This window comes from Kogia breviceps, chromosome X (genome assembly GCF_026419965.1).
Source record: "Kogia breviceps isolate mKogBre1 chromosome X, mKogBre1 haplotype 1, whole genome shotgun sequence".
NCBI lineage: Eukaryota > Metazoa > Chordata > Mammalia > Artiodactyla > Physeteridae > Kogia > Kogia breviceps.
Window position 1 is genome coordinate 1,442,146 of NC_081330.1, and position 6,668 is coordinate 1,448,813.

The following is a 6,668-nucleotide window of genomic DNA, read 5'->3' on the forward strand; positions in this document are numbered from 1 at the left end:
GGGCCCTCCAGGGGAGCTGAGCTCTAGGCTCTCACCACGGTTGGGCCCCCTGTTCCCGCAGCTTCGGGCCCCAGGGCAGTAATGCAGTAAAGCGTGCTTTAAACCAGTGACCAAGGGCTTCCCTGGTGGCGCAGTGGCTGAGAGTCCGCCTGCCGACTCAGGGGACACGGGTTCGCGCCCCGGTCCGGGAGGATCCCACGTGCCGCGGAGCGGCCGGGCCCGTGAGCCGTGGCCGCTGCGCCTGCGCGTCCGGAGCCTGTGCTCCGCAACGGGAGAGGCCACAACGGTGAGAGGCCCGCGTACCGCAAAAAATAAAATAAATTTTAAAAAAAAAAACAGTGACCAAAAACCTCAAGTGGACCCACAGAGACAGCCAGCCTCCCCTGGCTTTCCCAGGCCGGATTCCCACACCTCTCCCCAGCCCCTGGCCTCTGCACTCAGCCGAGGCCTTGGTTTCATCTTTAACTGAGCCACTAGAAACCACCAGAAGAGGCCGTCTTTGCCCATGTTCCCACCATCAGATCTGTTCCCAGCCCCAGACCTGAACGCTCTGTCCTCCGGCCCCTGTGGGTGAGCAGAAGTCTGTGGTCAGCCCACCACCCAGGCACTGGGTCCCGCCCCACCACGACCCATCAACGATGGTTCTCCTGCTATGTCTTCCTTGCCTTCTCTGTATCTCTAATTTTCCTGTCCCTGTTGCTCAGTTCCATGGGCAAACATGCTGTAACAGCCTCCATCACGAAAAACACCCACTACTAACACCACGCGCCCCTCCGGCTCTTGCCCCGCCTCTCTGCCCCTATTGACCGCACCGCCCCTCAAGAGCTGTCTATGCTCATCAGCCCCACTTAATCGCCACCTGTGGCAGCATCTGCTTCTTGTCCCCAATACCTGTCTTCTTGTTGTTACGTAACAATAGAATTTCGCTCAGCTGAAGATACATCTCCCAGACTCCTTTGCATCTAGGTAGGGCCAGTGGAATGTGAGTGCAGGGCAACCTCTGGGCTGGGCCCTTAAAGAAGCACAGTGGGCCCTTCCCTGCCCGGCTCCGTCTCCCCCCCAGCCTGAGAGGAGAGCCATCCCGCACCGCTGAGCAGAACTGGGCTGTTGAGGATGGCAGAGCAGCAACATAAAAAGGGCCTGGGGGCCTGGCTGAGGTGGGGCTGCCATGTGTGCCCTGGGCTGCATCCTTGCTTTTTTTTTTTTTTTTTTTTTGCGGTACGCGGGCCTCTCACCGCTGTGGCCTCTCCCCTTGCGGAGCACAGGCTGTGGACGCGCAGGCTCAGCGGCCACGGCTCACGGGCCCAGCCGCTCCGCGGCACGTGGGATCCTCCCGGACCGGGGCACGAACCCGCGTCCCCTGCATCGGCAGGCGGACTCTCAACCACTGCGCCACCAGGGAAGCCCCATCCTTGCTTTTAAGAGCAATTTTAGGTTTACAGAAAAACTGAGCAGAGAGTAGAGAGTTCCCACACAGAGTCCCTCAGTCCCGGCCCTCAGCAGTTTCCCTCATTATTCACGTCTTACATTTGTTACAAGTGATGATCCGGTAATGATTTGTTTTCATTAACTGAAGTCCACAGCTTACATTAGCGTTCGCTCTTGGCGTTGTATGTTCTATGGATTTGGACAAATGTACAGTATCCTACAGAGTAATTTCACTGCCCTAAAAATCCCCCCAAAATGTCATTGTTGGGAGTTAGCACGCATGACATAAAGTGCACACCTGCATTTTTCACTTTTGAATCTACTGCTCAGAACATTTGCGTCACTGCGGAAAGCCCCTCTATGCCCCTCCCCAGCCGACACCTTGCTCCAGAGACGGCCCCTCTTGTGACATGGACGCACCGCAATATGCTCATCCAGTTGCCTGTTGGTGGACATTTGGGTTGTTTCCAGCTCTGGCTATTCTGGGTACAGTGGATCTATGCAGTACGTTTTTTTTTTTTTTCTTTGTTTTGTTTTTTTGCGGTACGCGGGCCTCTCACTGTTGTGGCCTCTCCCGTTGCGGAGCACAGGCTCCGGACGCGCAGGCGCAGCGGCCACGGCTCACGGGCCCGGCCGCTCCGCGGCACGTGGGATCCTCCCGGACCGGGGCACGAACCCGCGTGCCCTGCATCGGCAGGCGGACTCTCAACCACCGCGCCACCAGGGAAGCCCTCTTTCAGTTTTTATAGGAGTCCTATGAGGTAGGTACTTTTTTTTTTTTTTTTTTTTTGCGGTACGCGGGCCTCTCACTGTTGTGGCCTCTCCCGTTGCGGAGCACAGGCTCCGGACGCGCAGGCTCAGCGGCCACGGCTCACGGGCCCAGCCGCTCCGGGGCCTGTGGGATCTTCCCGGACCGGGGCACGAACCCGCGTCCCCCGCATGGGCAGGCGGACTCTCAACCGCTGCGCCACCAGGGCAGCCGTATGCAGTCCGTTGGGCGGTGTGCCCTAGGAGGGGCGTGGCTGAGCCAGGTATTAAGCCAGTGTCTCTTGAGTCGCAGCCCACTTTGTCGTCCTCTGCTTCCTGATGCCTGAGCAGAGGCTCTGCAAACCACACTCCTGCTTTGCCGGCTGGCCCCATCTTGGCTCTGCTGTGGTAGGGCGTCAGAGGGAGCCCGCAACGCCGGCAGGGGAAGAAGGCATGTGCGCCTTCCTGGGACCATCACCTCGCGAGTCCTCTTCATCCGAGCTGTCAGCAGCTCACTTGCATGGCGCCAGCTGAATCCAATTTTCAGATTTCCCAACACTTACAAAAACAGCTTTGTTGCATCCCACTTCTGAGACACCAACACCAGGCAACCAGTGTCCGTCCTCCTCACAGGTCTGGGTGCCCCCACCCCGGGGGCTCTTTTCTGAGCTCAGAGACCCCAGCACTAGCTAGGCTCTGCCCCGACTCAGACACTGAGCGTCACCGATCAGGGCCCCTGTCCAAGCTGCTAAGTTTGAGGAGTCGCAGCCCCTTCCCCCCCTTCCAGGCTTAAACAGCAGAAACGAATTGTCTTCCGGTTCTGGAGGCTGGAAGTCCGGGATCAAGGCGTTGGCAGGCTTGTGCAGGGCGCTAGGGAAGGACCTGCCATCGTTTCTGCTTCCTGATTGGACCTAGGCTGATGGAGAAACTGCTAACAGGGGTGGTGTCAGGAATCTCATCCTGAGAGGGGCTTTGGGGGTGGGTTTGTTTGCATCTTTCGGCTTGAAGGCACCTTTCACTCCTCCCCACCCACTGCCCTGCCTTTCACATGAGAAGCATGGAGAGGCTGGGAACTCATCTGACCTTGGGATTCTGCAACCCGCACAATGAAACGTTGTGCTTGATTTGCAGCACTTTCAGCTACACGGCTACAAAAAGTAAGAGAATTTTTAGGGCTGTCGTGGAAGCTCTCTGATGCTTTGCAAGGGGACACCTATTCTCCTCAAGACCCGTTGCCATTAGACCCATGACTAAGGCCCAATCTTAGCATGCTCCGGGGGGGACAGGCACGGGCAAGAACCAGGAGGAAACAGCTCATACACCAAAAGAAGAGCAAGAGTTTGGCTAGTTAATACTGGCAGAAATCTGGGAGAATATGTGTGGGAGTGGATTCTAAGGATGTTATACCAAGAGGATGCAATGTAACATTGGGTTAGACACAATTTATTGAGCTGGGTGCATTTATCAGAGAGTCAATATATTGTTAAAAACTTTTATTTATTTATTTATTTATTCTTTTTTTTTTTTTTTGGCTGTGTTGGGTCTTCGTTGCTGCGTGCAGGCTTTCTCTAGTTGCAGTGAGCGGGGGCTACTTTTCATTGCTGTGTGTGGGCTTCTCATTGCAGCGGCTTCTCTTGTTGTGCAGCGCGGGCTCTAGGCACGCGGGCTCAGTAGTTGTGGCTCGCGGGCTCTAGAGCGCAGGCTCAGTAGTTGTGGCGCACGGGCTTAGTTGCTCCGTGGCACGTGGGATCTTCCCGGACCAGGGCTCGAACCCGTGTCCCCTGCATCGGCAGGTGGATTCTTAACCACTGCGCCACCAGGGAAGCCCCCCAGAGAGTCTATATTTAATGTGAGCCATGCAGCTGGAAGGGATTCTAACGGCCTACTTGGTTGGTTGACTTAAACTTGGACTCAACTGTGGCCTAAGTTCAATGATTTCAAGATGCCAGAACAGCCGTGGCTTGATGTAGAGGAAGGAACACACAGATGTGTCCTGGGGGAGCTGCAGGTATTTGTGCCTTGACCTTGAAAGTTGCACTTGTGATAACATTGCTCACAGCCCCATTTGTCTGTTTGAGTCTGGGCTGAAGGTGGATGGATCTTGGAGAGTGACTATGGATCGATGTCAACTTTGTTTCTGCATCTTCCATAAAACCATGCTCCCACCCTCTCCCCAAAGAGGAGGGAGGCCGATTCCCAAGAGCCCCCCCCCCTTTCTTTTTAATCTTAGTTCCGCCACCAGGGATTGAACCTGGGCTCCAGCAGTGAGAACGCCAAATCCTAACCACTGGACCACCAGGGGATTCCCCCAAGAGCCTTTTTAATCATCTCTGATGGCAGCCACAGTGCTGCTGATGTTAATTTCTCCTCTATTCTTTTTTTTTTTTTTTAGTTGTATGCGGGCCTCTCACTGTTGTGGCCTCTCCCGTTGCGGAGCACAGGCTCCGGACGCGCAGGCTCAGCGGCCATGGCTCACGGGCCCAGCCGCTCCGCGGCATGTGGGATCTTCCCGGACCGGGGCACGAACCCGTGTCCCCTGCATTGGCAGGCGGACTCTCAACCACTGCGCCACCAGGGAAGCCCTTAATTTCTCCTCTAAATGTCATAGTTCCACTTTAATACCCTGTGATCCCGAGACTAAATTGTAAAGTTACGCATCAAAACAATTGCTATATAAAGTAATAAGGGGAGAGGAGAGGAAGCAGAGAATTATATATATATATATATATATATAAAATATATATATATATAATATATATATATATGTATGTATATATGTAGTATATATACCACGTCTGGGACAGTGGGAATCTCTGCTTTTGGCGGGCTAAGCTCTCTGCAGTAGTGAGGGCCAGGTCGACCTTGACCAGGGGAGGTCTATGTTGCTGAGTCCATGCATAACACAGCCCTGCCACCGCGGCCACTTTGTTCCGGGGCCTGCTGAGCGAGCGCTGGGGTTGCTGGGAAGGGGGCTGGCTGGCGTCCACAGAGCACATCATTTCAGTCTCATTTGCAGTGGATGCCCTTCTGAAAGGCCCACCCACATTCCTCTTCCCCAAACCTCTGTTGCCAAACTTCCAGCCCTGTTCTTTCCAAAGCATGATCATTCAGCCAAATCAGTAGCAGTTTCCTACGTACATTGGTGCAGGCACTTTGGAAAACAGCATGGAAGTTCCTCCAGAAATTAAACATAGAACTGCCGTAGGATCCAGCAATTCCACTTCTGGGTGTATTATATATGCAAAGGAAATCAAATCACTTCTGCACCCCTGTGTTCACAGCTGCACTATTTACAATAGCCAAGACGCGGAAACAAGTTAAGTGTCCTTCGACGGATGAATGGATAAGATGATGCAGTATAAACATACGACTGGATATTATTCAGCCATAAAAAAAGAAAGAAATCCTGCCGCTCGGGACAGCTTGGATAGAACTTGAGGACATTATGCTCAGTGAAATAAATCAGACAGAGAAAGACAAATGCTGTATGTAGAATCTCATTCCTGTGTGTAGAGTCTAAACAAGCTGGCGTGAGAGGGTAGACAGTTGGATGGTGGTTGGCGGCGTCTGGGGAAATGAAGGTCAAGGGCACAGACTTCCAGTTAGAAGAGGAAGAAGTTCTGGGATCTAAGGTACAACACGGTGACTATAGTTAATAACACCGTATTGTATACTTGAAAGTTGCTCTGAGCAGCAAAGTGACTCAGTCATACATGTACGTGCGTTCTGTTTCATAGTCTCTTCCATGATGGTTTATCACAGGATATTGAATACAGTTCCCTGGGCTCTACAGTAGGACCTTGTTGCTTACCCATCCTATAGATACTAGTCTGCATCTGCTGACCCCAAACTCCCACCGCTTCCCTCCCCCACCCCCCACCCCCTTGGCGACCACAGGTCTGTTCTCTAAGAGTAGATCTTAAATGTTCTCACTAACAACGACAACGACAAAATGACGATTCTGTGAGGCGAAGGGTGTGCTCACTAACGTTACTGTGGTAAACATTTTGCAACAAATATGTACCAAGTCGTTTCAGTTCCTCCAATGCCCACTCTTCTGCTTCCTGCTTAATAAATTCTCTGTATTAAATCCTCTCTGTTGAAGTACGTAGTGTAGTTTCCCTTTTCCTGACTTACAGCCTACTGGTTATATGTCAATTACATCTCAATTAAGCTGGAAAAGAATTAAAATTAAAATGTCAAAAACGGGCAAAGCATATGAATAGGGAGTTTACAGAAGAAAAACCCAAAATACTGAGAAGCATAAAAAGAAGATGCTCCAGCCCATGGATTATCAGAGAAAATGTAAATTAAATTCAAACAGCAATGAGGGCTTCCCTGGTGGGGCAGTGGTTAAGACTCCGCCTGCCGATGCAGGGGACACGGGTTCAAGCCCCGGTCCGGGAAGATCCCACAGGCCGCGGAGCAACTAAGCCCGTGCGCCACAACTACTGACCCTGTGCTCTAGAGCCCCCGAGCCGCAACTACTGAAG